The 16,525-nt window shown below is 40.4% G+C and overlaps 1 protein-coding gene across 4 annotated transcripts in view; it reads left to right on the top strand.

Moving 5' to 3' along the window:
• The window catches only part of MEIS2 (Meis homeobox 2), a 215,578-nt gene that overhangs the window by 193,212 nt on the left and 5,841 nt on the right, over positions 1 to 16,525 (top strand). The window lies entirely within an intron of this gene.

The raw sequence follows: 16,525 nt of genomic DNA, 5'->3' as shown, positions 1-16,525 counted from the left end.
AAAGCCCATAATGGTGCTTGCCTGACTCTCACCCCCATCATTTTAAGAATTGCTTTGCCAATCCTTCACAGCAAATAGTAATTTTAAGTGGACCAAAACAGAGCTGGGGTGTTTGCACTCCATGGTAATGATAGAGTAGCCGTGCTCCCTGGAGTCAATAAGCCCAACAATTGAGTCATTTTTGCCTCCTGTGAGTGAATCGCTGCTGTTAGTCTGGATGACAGGATTGCTTATAGAACCAGAGCCCTTCATGAGGCTGACCTCATCCCAGGACAGTGAAGTTCAGGGGGCAGGCAGGTGGTGTTTAACACCATTTTAAGTAAAAGCTGATTTTGTGGTTGTAGGCTCTGTAAACAAGGAGATAGAATTGATTAGGGCACCTGGGGAGTGAGGCCTTTGATGTGTTGACATACATTACCCAAAGCAATACTTCCTCCTTTCCCATCTCTCTTTTTGACTTTCACGTTCACATTTTAGCATCCCTCTTCACTGCTCCCCACCTTCCCTGGACACACATGTGTCTCTAGCACATGTAACACAGATGCTCAAGTTCAATGGCCACAGTTCAGTCACAGTTTTGATTAATGAAAGATGCACAGGGTATTGCAAAGAAAGACATCAGCATATTTATCTTAAGATTGTTCTCTGGTTTCTGCTGGTTTGAAGGACAAATTTTAAGCATAATGAAATGCCCAGTAATAATGAAAAAAATATATATTTGAGGTCAACACTGGGAAAATAAGAAAAAAGGTTACAGAAAGCATCCCAACTTAAAATCATCCCCTGATGATCAAATTACCTTCAAGGTATAAACATTCTAGAGAGGGAGGTGATCCAGTGGCTGCTTAGGATACCCACATCCCTTGTCAGTGTTTGGGAGAAAGCCCCGACTCTGTTTCTGATTCCAACTTCCTGATGATACATACCCTGGGAAGTAGCAGGTGATGACTCAGGAACTGGCTTACTGCCATTTACCTGGGAACCTAGGTTGCCTTCTGGCATCCTGGCTTTGACCTAACCCAGCTCTTTGAGAAGTGAACCAGCAGATGGTTGCTCCATGACTCACGTGTGTGCGTGTGTGTGTGTGTGTGTGTGTGTGTGTGTGTGTGTGTGTACCTGGCTTTCAAAAAACAAAAAAATTTTAAGGAAACATTCTGAAGAACTTTTCAGCCAGGGTATCTCGAAAGTCAAAAAACCTGTGGGGAGTTCAAGTTTTTTATAATCATTTTGGGAGGTAGAATTAGGAACTGGTTGGATACTAGACAAGAGCACTACACATGAGTCTCTATATTTGAATCTGTTTGGGGCGATATAAAGATGGAGGTCTGAGGTCTGAGTTTTAAATTGGCAAATACAATTTCTGTTGAAACCAGAGTAGTTTTCTTTTTCAAATTTTGGAACCCTTGTGCCCTTAAAAGCTTTTGTTGTTCCCTCCCCCCACTGATTTCCCCTATATTGCTAAAATAGTACAGTGCTTCAGTCATAGCCCTAAGTCCATCATTGGGGAGAATGGGGAGGAATCGATCCCATAGCCTATGAAACTGTCTCATAAAATAAATTAACTTTTTTAAAGCTTATAATTTTTTTAACTTGATAGGCAGAGAGGCAGTCAGAGATCCTCTCCATGGTGCACTCTTCAAGTCAATCTAGATCTCCCTTGTGAGTGTTAGGATCCAACTACTTGGGCAGAAAGATAGAATCGGGTTCTGGAGGTAGGCATCCACCCCAGGCAGTTGGGTGTGAAATGAGAGTGTCACCACACCAAATGTTGGCCCTATCACCTCAAAAAATCTCAGTTGATACTGCCTCCCTTACCCCCAACTCAAGACTAGTATTTTAGCATGTTAAGATCATGCCATAACCTATAGCATAAGTGTAACTTCTATTTATCTACCTTTATGTTCATTTTTTCATACTTACTTGATCTCTAATCCCTGTTTTAGAGGAATCCTGGTTGATAATACCATCCCTCAAAGCACATAGTGGGGAAAATATTCCTTCTGAAATAAATAAGTATTTTAGGGACATTTCCTATTCTTTGCTTTATCCATCACAAATATCCTCCTTCTCTGCCTATACCCTGTTCCTCTCAACACACACAATAGCCTACTCCCACCTTAAGATATTCACTGATCTTAGTTTCCAGTACTCTCAGGTTACCCTCTCTGAGTTAAGCACATTTATTATACTCCAGTCCAATTGTATGCCATATTGCCTATGTCACCCTACAGCTTTAAAGGGCTAGAAACCCAATTTCTGCCAAGTTGTTTTCTTTTTGTACATCTGTACCCAAAATTTGCCAGATGTTATGAGTTGAACAGAACTGGCTTCCCAAATTCATGCAGATGTTACAAGCTGATGCAGTTAGAGTGAAGAGTTGACCTAACAATGGTGTCTGAGAACTAGGTCTGGTGGAAGACCTTTAGGTCACTGGAGACTGCCCTCAGAACGCAGTTCATATGAGAGGGTTGGTCGTCTAAGCCACATGTGGTCTCACTTCTCCCTCTGCCTCTTGGCTCACCCTGAGGTGGTTCCTCCACACCCTCCCTGCCACGGCCAGTCTCCACCAGACGGCGGACTAATAGAGGCACCTGATTCTATAAACTATGACCCTCCAAAGTGTAAGCAAAATAAACTCCTTCCCAAGAAGTACATCTTGAGTATATTAGTTGGAGAGAAAAACTGACAGTGCACCTGGCCCCTCTAATGTAGAGCTGGAGACTCATACCTCTAATGCCGAGGTCATAGCCAGGCAGCCATAGCTCTACCCCTTTCTTGGGCATATCCTTGTTCTGAGCAATGCCACTTATAAACAGAGGACCACAAAATCCGTAAAAGCTCTTTCCTTCCCAATTCTAATTTTCTTCCAAGACAAAGGAATCCTGTTTTTCATTCATTTATTATTCATTCACCAAACATTTTCTTGAAATTATACTACATGCCTGACATAGTGTCCATAACAAGAAATCAAGGCGCTGTTTCTGCTCTTTAGAGGATATCTGATAGGAAAGTCAGACAAGTAAATTGGGATCATGGTGAGTACCTGATATGATTGGCATATAAGCTGGATCTTTCAGTCTGAGGAGCCACATCTTAATCGGACTAGGAACCATGAATGTTATCTTACAGAGATGTCCTCTGATAAGAATATTGAAAGATCTGTTGACCAGATGGCCATGAGAAAAAAAAACATCTCTGTCAGAAAGAATAGTATGGTCTTAGCTTGTAAGCATATGAACTTCAGATTTTTTAATTGCCTTTCTTTATTTGTACATTTCCTGACTCCAGATTCTGCAGCATTTACACCACCTATTAAATTATTTTCTGATAGATGGTGATGCTAATTTACACTGTGAAATGGAGATTGTTCAAATGCCGTCATTTCTAGTTCTAAAAGTTAAATCACATCATGAAATTCTGATAAAAGAGATAACATCTGAACATTCTCTAAAGAATCTTTCAAACTGCAGTTTAAAATGTTTGCTTCTGTTGTGGAGACGTATAGCCTTCTATGGAATGTCAGAACCAAAGGTTGATGTCTATTTCTCTGCAAATCGGGAGAAAAACATTCACTAACACTCTAAAGCTAAAATATTTAAGGACTAAAGCAGATGTGGCATAACTGCTGGTTTGCTGTGACTCTTGTGGTTTATAAAGATATATTTTATGTCTTTCATGATTACAGGATGATGCTAAAAATTTTGTGGGTAATAATACCATCACATTGGAAAGATTGTATATAACGTCTCAGCAGAAACTAGACAGTGCTACCTGGCTGTCCAATGAAAGTATGCTTAGTTTGTTATTAAGAAAAGGCAGTACGAGGAAATTTTATTTGGAATTTAGTCTTTGATGTTCGATCATAAATGTGAGAACATTAAATCATGTATACATGAATACAATATTTTGCTTCCTGAAATAATAGTGTTTAAATAATAATTTTAGAGGATTACTGGTAGATGTTAACACTATAGCTTACTTGAAAGTGACTTTTAAGGTTTTTTAGGCCTTTGATTTTTTTTTCTTTATGACAGACACCAGCATAAATGGATTTAATAACGTGATTTTTAAGAGAAAGAATGTAACATGTGTGTTTATGATATTTTGTTTGTTGGATCATTTTTATAATACTAGACTTTCCCTGTTTTAATCTTTTTTCATATTTTGGTTTGAAGCCACTCTAGCTTAACACCTAGGAGATTTCTCACTTATGGTTCCTTTTAAAAGTGCTAAAATCTCAGCCTCTCAACCAAGGGACCAAGCTACAATTCAATGAAAGCAGTAGTGTTGATAAAGGACCCCAAGAATGTTGCCACCTTTGCAGTATGTGCTTTACCACATCCTTTCTTTTAAAGCAGCAGGAGAAGGGAGGGAAGGATCAGAGCCTGGTCGGTCCAAACACTTGTGGCGTGCCCATCTGGACTTCTGAAGCATCCCCTGCTGCTTTAGAAAAAGGAGCCCCACAGCCAAATGAAAGGGCCGCAGGGACATTCACATGCAGAGCGCCTTCCCTCTAAGTGACTTTCAGATGCCTGGTGTCGGGTGGTTTGGCCCGAGTTAAAGAATAGAGGCTTGAGAACCATTTGTTTCCACACCATTTTGGGTGAAGTGTTGGATTTTTCACCTTAAAAGCTCATCTAAAAAAAAAAATATATGGCTTGAAGGGAAGACACAATTTGGAAGCCATCACACTTAATGGAATCTCTTTTAAATGTAACACTTGGTGCTGTCAGTTCCCTTCTAAATTAGTTGTCATCACCTAGAGAATACCCATCCTTGATTATCTTATGCTTTTATTTAAAATCACATGGTTTCTTTATATGTATTTTCCTATATGCAGATTTTAAAACTCCCTTGTTAAGTGTGAAATGGAACAGAACTTGTGTGTCCATGCACAGTGTGATGCAAATGTAATGATCCTTCCACCTCTAGATCTGCTCATACACATTATCTTACAACTAAAAGCAGCAGCAAGCCAAACCTCATAGAAATAAAGCCATGGCTACAGAGGTTTTCACTGACAACTGATTTGACCAACCATGATCAGATGAAAGAGCTTTGTAACATCTTGAGGGGATGTGAAGAAGTCATTTTTCAGGGAGATCTGCTGTAGTAGCTCTGGAGTAGTCATACACTAGAAATACTAGAAATAGAAATCTGAAGTGGTTGGAGGACTTTGAAGTAAATGCAGTTTTTCTATCCTTTTATTCATTAAAAAGAAGAACTAAGGTTCCTACTATTTAAAATTGATTTAAAAGAGACATATATCCCATTTACTGGTTTACTTTTCATATACCACAACAGCAAGGGGCTGGCCCAGGCCAAAACCAGGAATGAAGAATTCATTCCAGATCTCTTTTGTACGTGGCAGGAACTCAGCCACTTGAGCCATCACCTACTGCCCCCAGGTTCACATTAGCATGAGCAGAGCCAGGACACAATCCCAGGCACTCCCACATGCCTGTGGGCATCCAGAGCCACCAAACCCAACATCCACCCACACTGTTCTATGTGTTTGTTCAAAGGTCTCACTGTCAACCCAAAGGTTAACATGGGGAAAGCTGGGTTAGCCTCATTTTAGAAGAACTTCCGATTTTTATCAACTGTACTGTAGCATACCAATCAAAATTTCTCAAGTTTATCCTCTTAATACCCTTATATTTGTATCTTTCCTTTACCATGTAAAAGAAAATTCTTCAGTCATCCAAATCAAATGTCCTGCTTTTACATTTTTACCACCTGGGGACGTCATTCTGTTCCCCCCCACCACCTAAGAAAATACAGAAGGTTGTTCGTGTTTAGTTCCAACAGTCTCATTTCAGTTAGACCAAAAATGGTCACCTGGAAAAGATCTTGCTGAGAAACTATGCATTATCATTCTACCATTCTGATCCTTCAGGGCTTTAATTTACAAGTCAAGAACTTTTACCAGTTTGCCTGTTACATGTAAAGCCAGTCTGATCCATTGGCTTTACCCTTCTTTGCATAGAATTATCTCTTGTCTGCACTGGTGTCATCAAGCATGGCCTTAACTTATGTTCTCCCCCATCCGGTATTTCATATTCTTTTAATCCAGTTCAACTTCCCTTCTGTAAGGTTGGTAACTAACTTCTACCTTCTTACCTTCTTTAATTGACCTTATCACATATATTTACTAAGTATGTTGATTTACAATTATTTGTATCCTCAAATTGTGATTGTCAGTGTGTTTCTATGAGTATGCAAAGTTAAAATCTCAAAAGGCATGTTCCCTCTATGTATGACAAACATTGCAGATTTGCTATGATCAAGTACTTGTGTGAAATGCTGGCATTGCAGGTGGTGGCTTGACATGCTATGCCACAATACTGGCCCCTAAGGTTGTTTGCTAAGTATAGAATGTGGAAGATTCATAAAGATGTGACACATGTACATCATATTGTGCGCCTTAAAAGTAGTTCATTCTTTTTAGAATTAAGAAAGCATGAAAATAGGTTTTATACTATATTTGCTCCTTTATACCTAGCTTTCTCTTCCCATTCGCTGTGTCCCCCCACAACCAGGACATACACACCTCTTGAGAAGGTGTCCACCGACACAGTCCTGGCTGAGGAGATGGGTGTTTAGTAACTTGGACTATCCACAGGGAAGTGGAGGATAAGCAAGAAATGGTAAGCTGAGAAAAATCTCTTTTCCCAAGAAGTCAAGAAAAGAACAGAACAAACACTGCAACATGGCAGGGCTGCTTGGAAGCACGTGTTCTGTGCTATCTTTCTTTTCTCCTTCATCTGGCATTCTCACTGTCCCCCTCTACCCCAAAAGATTGTCTTTGACCTATGTGGCAATATGTCCAAGTAGCCTCGTGTTAACCATTTATCTCAATAGATAAATAGAATTGTATCACCCTCCACACCATAATAGTTCAGAAAATCTAGCCAGGTATCAATTCAACTCTGACAAGGTTTATTGCCTCATATATATTCAAAATGTAAAATTTGAAATCCATGTATATGAGACAGCTCCAAAAAAGTTCATGGAAAATGCATATTATAAACAAAATAAACACTCAAAGCCAGCATTGTAGGTTAAGCTGCCACCTGGGATGCCAATATCCCATGTGAGTGCTGGTTCATGTATTGGCTGCTGTTTCAAATCTAGCTCCCTACTAATAAACCCTGGGAAAAGAATCAGTGGATGGACTATGTATTTGGCCCCCTGGCTCCTGGCTTTAGATTGAGCCCAGTCCTAGCTATGTAGCCATTGAGAGACTGAACCAGCAGATGGAAGACCTTTCTCTGTCTCTACTTCTGTTTCTCTCATTCTGATTTTCATATAAATCTTTGAAAACATAAATTTCAAAAAATGCATTTTTGTACTAGCAAACAGCCATTTAGCCTTAGGGCTCGAGATGCCAGTATGCCACTTTGGAGTGCCTGGGTTCTGTTCCCAGCTTTGGCTCCGAAGTCCATTTTCCCATCAGTGCAGACCCTGGGAGGCAACAAGTGATGGCTTTAGTAATTGTCTCACTGCTCTCAGTATGGGACATCTCAGTTGCGCTCCTAGCTCCTGACTCTGGACCATCACAGCTCCAACGGACGAGAGCTTTAGAGGAGTGAAGGAACAGATACATGCACCAAAATAAACTCACCTATGAACGATTAATTTGAAAGGCAGAGAGACAGTGAGATAGATTTTTCTATTTGTTGTATCACTCCTCAAATACCCACAATGTGCAGGGCTAGGCCAGGCCAAAGCCAGGAGCCAGGGACTCAGTCTAGATCTTCCACATGGGTAGCAGGAACCCAAGTGCTTGGGCTATCAGTCTCTACTTCCAGTTGCATTAACAGGGAACGGGTTGGAAGTGGAGCAACTGGGACTGGATCTAGCATGGTGCTGTGAGATGCAGGTGCCACAAGCAGTAGCTTAAACCTTTGTGCCACAGTGCTAGCCCCCTACACTTTTAATTCTGTTTTCCCCAAACTTTTTGAAGTACCCATACAAATGCATGTATATATGAATATACACACATAACTGACAACTTCTCACGTATGTCCCAAACCTGTACTGTTGCACATTGCGCTTGGTTGATAGGCTATCTCTTGCTTCACAGATTTATCCATTGGAAACAAGATCACATGTTTGAAACCAGACTCAGGAAGCCTATGTACGAGTTTCTGTAGATTTCTTTAAATGTCACTCAAGAAAGTCTGTATCAGTGCAAGTCAGTTGTAATTAAACCAGCATTATGACATCTTTGGTATTGTATTTGCTAAAGTCTTTCTGGACATTTGACTCAGCTTTCAAGCAACTGATAATACAGATAGTGAATAAACTTTTTGATGGGTCTGTTTACTCAAAGGTTTAAAATAAAATATGTAACCCTTTCTTCTCTTTGTAGTGCCATTTGAGAAGAAACAGTTCAAATGTGGTCATCATAGGGTGATGGCACCAAAAATAGAAACTCACTTAGGGTAAAATCTGCGTCAGGAAAAATGGAGCATTCTTTCTGAACCCGGGAACGTGTGGTTCATGCGAGCCTGCTTGTAGATGGTTGCTACAATAAGGCTTCTTTCATACAGGTGTGTTTATGCCCCAGGCTTGCTGGCCACAGTCCATTCCATTTACAGAAGCTGAATTAAACAATAACTACCGCATTGCAAAAAGTGCTTGGGGTGGGGGGGAAGGGGAGGGGGAAAGGTGAGCGTCAAAGGAGATGCCTGAGAGCTTTGTTAGGGCCAAAAAAAACCCCTGTTGCAGTTGTCAGAGCTTGTTGATGTTGCTGGGAACGGCACTTTTTTTTCCTCCTAGATTTTGTGGTTCTGCCTTAGGAAAGAAAGTAAAGTAGAACGGAAGAACAAAGTCCTACTCTATAAATCAGCAGCTGCTCCTTGCCAGATCAAAGGAGTGACATTTTTGCTCCTGGACTACTTGTCCACTTGAGGGCTTGACAGGCAGCTAACAGCTGGCCTGCTAGACTGTATGGGAGAATCAGCCTACATCTTCTTCGAAGCAGATGACAAGCTAATCAGACATATCCATAGCACAGGGCATGTGAGTGCACCTTGATCTCTTCAAGCATATCTGATACATAATTGCTAAACAGCTTGGTACATTTTTTGGCAAGTTAATGCTTAGGTGGTTTCCACTGAGTACCAGGATACAGAATTAATACTTCAATCAAAGGTGGGCATGAAAACTAAGAAGATACCAGATTTATTAGGATCCTCTCCTCTTAGAGTGAATTAGTAAATGGTTAGGGACATAATGGGATCTGGCTAAGAATGTGTGTATGTGATTATCGAGTGACTGATTTTTGAGGCTCAGTCTGACTATGGTGTTCCAAAGAGAAGAACTGGCAATTGGAAACTGGCGATTTTGAAAATGGTTGCTCCTGTTTTTTATGCTGATGGAGTTGAACAAAACGGAAGATGCAGCTTCTCTGCAAGAAGTTGTTTTCAGAAGCACTATAGGTGTGTAGGTATCCAGATCTCAAATTTTACTGTCAGTAGTAAAACTCTCAAAGTAATTCAGTTTCTAGTTGATTTCCACCTGCAATAAATCATGTACAGAAATGAGGTAATATACTACAACTTATGTCTATTGACTTAGTATTTTATCTTTAAGAGGAAAGATCCTAGATATGAACAGCTAAGGAAATTGGACTTTTCTCCTCCCTTGCTTTCAAATAGCTTTGAGATCATGTTGTAGTGCCTGATAAATAGCTGCATATGAAAAATCTGATCAAATTGTATAAAAATAACATTCTTCAAAATCATAACCTGCTGGGATGTTTTGGTCTGTGCCATCAGGTGTGATTACACTCATAGAACAGCATTTGTTGTTGCTACCTATAGTGAAGGAAATAAAAGATAATTCCCTGTCTAAGGAGAAGTTTCTCAAAGGTTGTGCTTAAGTGTCTACTTTTTTATTTTAAAGATTTATTTTATTTTTATTGGAAAGGTGAATATACAGAGAGGAGAGACAGAGAGGAAGATCTTCTGTCCGATGATTCACTCCCCAGGCAGCCGCAACGGCCGGCGCTATGCCGATCTGAAGCCAGGAGCCTCTTCTGGGTCTCCCACACGGTGCAGGGTCCCAAAGCTTTGGGCCGTCCTCGACTGCCTTCCTGGGCCACAGACAGGGAGCTGGAAGGGAAGGGGGGCTGCTGGGACCAGAACTGGCGCCCATATGGGATCCCAGGCATGCAAGGCGAGGACCTTAACCATTTGCGCCACCACGCCGGGCCCTTAAGTGTCTACTTTTAACCATACAAATTATGTCCAAAAACGGTGCCAAGTTTTCAAGGTAGTCTTTAAAAATTCTTTTACTTAAGAAAAGTCACGTTTCATTAAAAACTGACAGTTGAGCCCAGTGTGATGGCTCAACTGGCTAATCCCCAATTTGGTGGTATCAGCATCCCATATGGGCTCCAGTTTGTGTCCCACCTGCTCTATCTCTGATGTAGCTGCCGACTTACAGCCTGGGAAAGCAGTAGAGAATGGCCCGGTACCCACGTGGGAGACCAGGAAGAGGCTTCTGGTTACACATCGGCTCAGCTCTGACCATTAAGGCCATTTAAGGAATAAACCAGCAGATGGAGGATCTTTGTCTCTCCTTCTCTCCATATACCTGCCTTTCCAACAAAAATGAATGATTTTTTTAATTCCCAAATAGTACAGGATGATACAAAAAAGAAAAATCTAACATCATCTTCCTATCCTTTTTTAAGAGATAGCCTCTTTTAACTGTGTTTAAAGAAAAATATTTTATTGACCAGACTTATCTGTTATGAGTAAGATGAGTAAAAAATTATAAATTTTCTTGGCCAAAGTAAGTTGTTAAAAGTCCATTTAGAGTTGAGATACCAAGAGAATTGTGTGCATATTTTTTACAGCTATGATTCCCAACTGAAACTTGCTTACGCAGGTTTCTATTCTCAGGAAGAGCACCAAAGATTCGTATGTGATCTAGGACAGGATTTCTCAAACTTAGGTGCACATGGATCACACTATTTTCTATGTGAAGTCTTATTTGTACAGACAGATCCATCTTCTATCAGCTGCTTCACTCCTCAATGGCTACAACAGCCAGTTTTGGATTAGGCCAAAGCTAGCAACCAGGTACTCCATGTTGGCAGGAACCCATGTGTGTAGCAGGAACCCACTTACTTGGGCTATCATTCACTGCCTCTTCTGTGCCTGAGTGGAAAGCTGGATAGGAAATGGAGGAACCACAATTCAAACTGGCATTCTGATATGGGATGCAGATGTCCCAAGCAGTATTTTAACCTGCATACCTGCCCCGCAGATCATCTGTTAAATACAGTTTAGACTTTAGTAACACAGGAGTGGGAATTCCCGTGTTTCTGCATCTGTAACAAGCTCCAGGTGATGCTATTGACCCGTGGGACATACTTAAGCATAGCAACGATCTAGAGAACTGTTTGGAGAGCACGATTCCTAAATCCCTTGTATTGTCACCTATGTCCAGCAGATGCATTGCTCCAGTGTCCAAAATATATGGATTAAGTTGTGATTTCTAGAAAGATGCTATCACATGGACACATACTACTTGTAAGGATACCACACATTTTTATCCTGTAACTTGACTTGCTTAATATCCACCCTCCTTTTCTTAATCATTTCCTATGAGAAGAGGAGCATTGGACCAGTACATGTTGACAGCAAGCTACAATGTGAAGAGCCCTTACTATGCCAGGTACTGTGACAAGTATCTTGTCCCCAATTTGTAGATGGACACAAACTGAGGTTTATAGTTAGCAGACTTGCCTCAAGTCACTGCTACGTCGATCAAGAGTCCTGCCTCTTCGTCATATTGCTGCATGCGTAAATCTGAAGTATATGAAACAGTAATTTAGAAGGACATGGTCAAAAACCTACGTGAGCACTTGTAACTTTGGGGAAGAACTTTAGAAGAATACTGAAAGAATGAAATAGAAGGCCATCAATCAGAACCACCTATTTGATCACTTTGCCCAGGGTTTTCATACTAGCATGAACCTTTTGCTTCTTAAGGCTTATTCATAAAGTTCCAAAATGTTTCTGATTCCAGGTTAATTTTATGTTCTTACATTAGAAATTTATTAGGATTTTGGTACTATTTTAGAGATAGATAAATCTAATATCAAATTACAAATTGAGCTGTAGCTCAGGGGAATTATAATCTGTGATTGTGTTTTTAAGTATTCTGTGAATCTGTCCCTTTACCTGTTACCTCACGGTTGTCCAAGAAGACATTCAATGTTTATAACATGACTCATTTATTTATGGGCCCAAGCACATGTTCAAAGGCATTAAACCTGCTTAGTTCACTGGCTTAACACTGATTTGTCAGTGGTGAAGTTTCTTTGTTTGAAATGCCAACTAAGTCCCTGGGCTAGGGAGCCCTGTGGTATATAGAGAAGCTGAACTTTTTCATTTCACAGGTCCCCAATCACCTTTTTCATATTGTTGCAATTCCCTCCTCAACAAATCAAGCCAAAGTTGACCAAACCACCCATGCTCTGGAACTTCAGTTCCAGAAACTCTTGATTCTGAGTGTTTAGGGCAGGCAGTTTGCAAGATGACACCAGGGAGACCTGTACACTTCCTAGTAAAAAGCAATGCTGCTCAAAGGACTTGGCTACCCAGTGGTGCATGGAGTTAGCGAACCAGAAGGGGAGGATTTATCAGCCTTTTAAAAGGGGAGGGGAGGAAAAGAAAGAAAATAAGACCAACCAACAAAAACGAGTGACACCTATGTCCTCTTGTGTCAGTCTGAACTATGCTTTAGAGTGAGGTCTCGAGAAATCACGGTGCTCAGATTTCAGCTACAGAATGCCAAACTGAGAAGTGTGGATTTTCTGGAGATTCAAGAAGGCATGATCTAGGAAGCATCACTCTATCCATCAGGATAGTCAGATGAGAGTTCAGTGATATCTGCTACCTTGGATTCAGTCTCTTTCATGCATTCTTTTCTCATGTCTAAGTTGATTCAGAGGCCTTATGACTCTTGAAAAGCCATTGGATTTATTTCTATATTTAGGTTACTTTTAAGCTAACAGTCTTGGTATACAATTTTTACTGCTCACTTATGCAAATATTTTCTCCTTAAATAAAATGTAAAGAGAAAGTGGACAGACTTTGTAGATGTATCCAGGCACACACAAAATCTCTGGAGAGTAACTGTATTCAATGCGAATCAATGGGAACTAGTGCACTTTAGGGTACTCAATCCCCAAGGAGCAACTAATGGAATTATCTGAGTAGCCTTTAAAAAAAGTCACCATGAGGCTAATGAAAATTCTTTCTAAGTGAAATCTGGATAAGATAGTAGGCTTACAGTCACGTTTTACATACAAGTTGTACAAAATCCAAATGTTCCTCAAGAACTATTTAATATCTAAGCAAACTTTGTAGCTTAGGTTGTTTATATCAGTAGAGAAGTATATTATACGTCTGCAACTTCAAAGTCACTCTGGGATGACATTAAAACTTAGAGAATTTTTTAATATCAGATACAGATGAAAAACCCAGCAGTCATTGGAGTGGAAATAACTGGGGGGGGGGTAGCGTTCACTTAAGTTGGGTGCAGCTTGCTACATGTTGGTTAGTTGGATGTCTTCAGCAATTTTTCAAATGTTTTGGGTTTGGCAAAGTCCAAAATGTTTTTTGCCAAGACCCTCTTTTCCCCTTATTTTTGAAACCCGTGTGAAATTCAAGGATAACTTAATCCATATGTGTCTGATTCATTTACACTTAACTCATCAAAATGTTATTTTGTAAGACCCATTTAATATCCAAGAAACCTTTTGAGCTTTGAGACAGAATCTTTTGTCTTTGAACCAACAAGTTGCATTTTTCCATGTGAATGGAACTTAGACCTTGAAACTTGAGTTGGTTTTCAACTCAGATTCTTCATATTTTAAGTAGAATCAAAATTTAATATTCTGTTTATTACCTGAGTGCTGGATAAGGTCATTTTTGACGTATAGATCAGAGGAAGTGGGAAAAATTGTGTCATGTAATTTTGAGGGAAGATGACGCATGTGAGCATCCTCTTAGGGAATATTAAACATTATTCCTGGGCTCATTTAATTTATATTTTAAATGGCTCCATTTTCTGAGGGTAGCCTGTGATACAGCAGTAAAGTAGTAATTTCATTTTTTAATGGCAAAGTTTTGTTATAGTCAACTCCTTAATTGTTAATTTCAATAACAATAATTATGGTATTAATAAGATACCCCAAATCAGAGGAGTTGATAATTGGCAAGACTTGTATGTTAGGAGATTTCTGAAAAATTGGGACCCATATGTTTTTAAAATTGTGTGATTTGAAAGAATGTAGTAGAACTGTGAATCTGGCAAGAAACATAGGACTATGGATCAAAACAATGAGAACAAAAATCCAGAGAAGCTAAATGCGGCCCGTGAAAAAAAAACGAAAATCTCTGATGACCCTTTGTGTAAGAATCTAGTGAAAATATTCAGAAGATTCTATTCCTATTAGGGGCAGTGGGCAAAGAAAGGCCATTGCCATAACTGCTAGTGAACATCCAGTCCATGCCATGGTAACTTGCTGAAAATGTAATACTGGAATGGCATTTCCAAGTTCAGCGCTTCTATAAAGACCTGCTAGCACACAGAATGCTTTTTTAATGTTCTGTATTGTTGTGTATCCCCCATTGAACAACCTTTTGAGCGGACCCCGTTTTTTTTTTTTTTTTTACTAATGTAAACATTCTGAAGAGTATCCAAAGAAATGACCTTTGCGTGAACCTCTAACCTTCTCCATAATTATTTGTTTGAAGACAGTGTGGAGTTCTCCTGCTGAGAACTAAGAACCATGATGCCTTGCAGCTCTGTGAGCAAGGGAGTGTTTTGGGGGAACTGGAAAGAAAGACATAAATAAGGGAACAACCTCCAGATGTAAATAATAAAAGTAAAAGGGAGAAATTAAAAAGGGAAAAACTAGCAATTCATTCTACCTAAAGAGTTGATCTTAGTAGCATAAAAAAAAGGCAAAACCCCTGCCATGCGTGTCCTCCACCCAGAAACTTCGAGAAAAGTCTCTTCTAACTCTTAAGCATCTCTGCTGTGCTTAACCTGAGCTGATAAAATGAGTTCCCGGGGCTGGAATGACCAGGTCAGTGGTCCGCGGGAAACAGTAGGTAATTAAGTTCTTTTTCCGAGTTGAGGGATGCCTCTGCAAGTCTTTGTGATTGGGTCAGATATTCCTCAGTAACACTTCAGGTGACAAGTGGGAATAAATATGCAGTTTCAACTCTCCTTTTGTTCTCACCTCTGTGTAGTAGCCTGTCACTTTCTTCCCCAGCGCCGAGGGGGTGGTGTAACATTTTTGACAACTGAGCTATCCTTTAAGTAATAAAGGAGTTCATTGTTTTGCAAACAAATACCATATGCAAAAGGCTCCTTTGGCTTTCTGGTGGCTATTATTCCGAAGCCTAATTGTCTTGCCACCAGCATGCCCACAGGAGGCCGGTGAGGGTTCCTGGTCCTTGAAGGGACTTCAGCTTGGTAACTAAGTAACACCACAGAACTGCCAACACACAGGAGAATTTTTTTCTGGATAATTTCAGAGAGTGAGTTTTTAGTTCCTGCCTGTGGCCCCACAGATTCATTAATCATTAAGTCCTCTGAGCTTAACGATTTGAAACTGGAAATATTGAAAATGTTATCAATGGATGTACTTCGTATGGATAGCGAGCTGTGTGCTCCCTTCCCACAGAGCCGAGGACTCCCGTGCCTCAGTTCCAGTGTGTGTGTGGGGGGGAGCACGGGGGGGGTAGTGTATAAACGTCACTAAATGCACAGGGACAAGGGTAACTTGCAAATAGTAGAAAATTGTTTTCTTTTTATTAAATTTGGAGAAATAAAGGAGATTTCTTATCTTACTCTGTTTGTACATGAATATTTGATGGGCATTATTAAACATTAAAGTAACATGAAATAGGCACTTATTTTTGGATTTCCAACAAAATTAGATCCAGGCTTCTTAGATGAAATAACTACTTCTCCCTTTACATTCCTGCGAGTCAGCCACCACCTGATTTGAAATCGTTTCTTGGTCTCTAATATCAACCATGTGTACCTGAGGCTCTGTCTTTCTAGTGGGTTGAAAGGTGGCTGGGTTTATGGTTGGCAGTTACCTTATCCTCTGCCCTGGGTGTCCCTGCTTAGGCTGGAAAGGCTGCCCCCAGCTGGCACTGACCTCTGAATGACCCCTAACTTTACAGGCTTAAACTGCAGGAGTTGCCGAAGAGCAGGAGTTCTTTCTGGCCAGCACTTATTACTGCTGTGTTGGTGATAAAACTTCAGACAGCCTAATTGATGGCTTTGCTGACCCAACAATACCTTGTGAAAGCCGAGTGCCAGAGCCTGGTCTCCATTTATGACGAGCTGCAGGGGAAAGCCGGAGTCTCCCTGTGATGGGGGAATCGAGAGAAAGGGGAAAAGTCCACCAGCCTCTGAACTTTAACCAGATCCCTACTTGTTCGAGAAGCAGAAGCACAGTCACAAACTATCA

This window comes from Ochotona curzoniae, unplaced genomic scaffold, assembly GCF_017591425.1.
Source record: "Ochotona curzoniae isolate NIBS_2020 unplaced genomic scaffold, NIBS_Ocur_1.0 scaffold_4701, whole genome shotgun sequence".
Classification (NCBI taxonomy): domain Eukaryota; kingdom Metazoa; phylum Chordata; class Mammalia; order Lagomorpha; family Ochotonidae; genus Ochotona; species Ochotona curzoniae.
The sequence above is the reverse complement of the archived record's forward strand: the minus strand, read 5'-3'. Positions and strand labels throughout refer to the sequence as shown.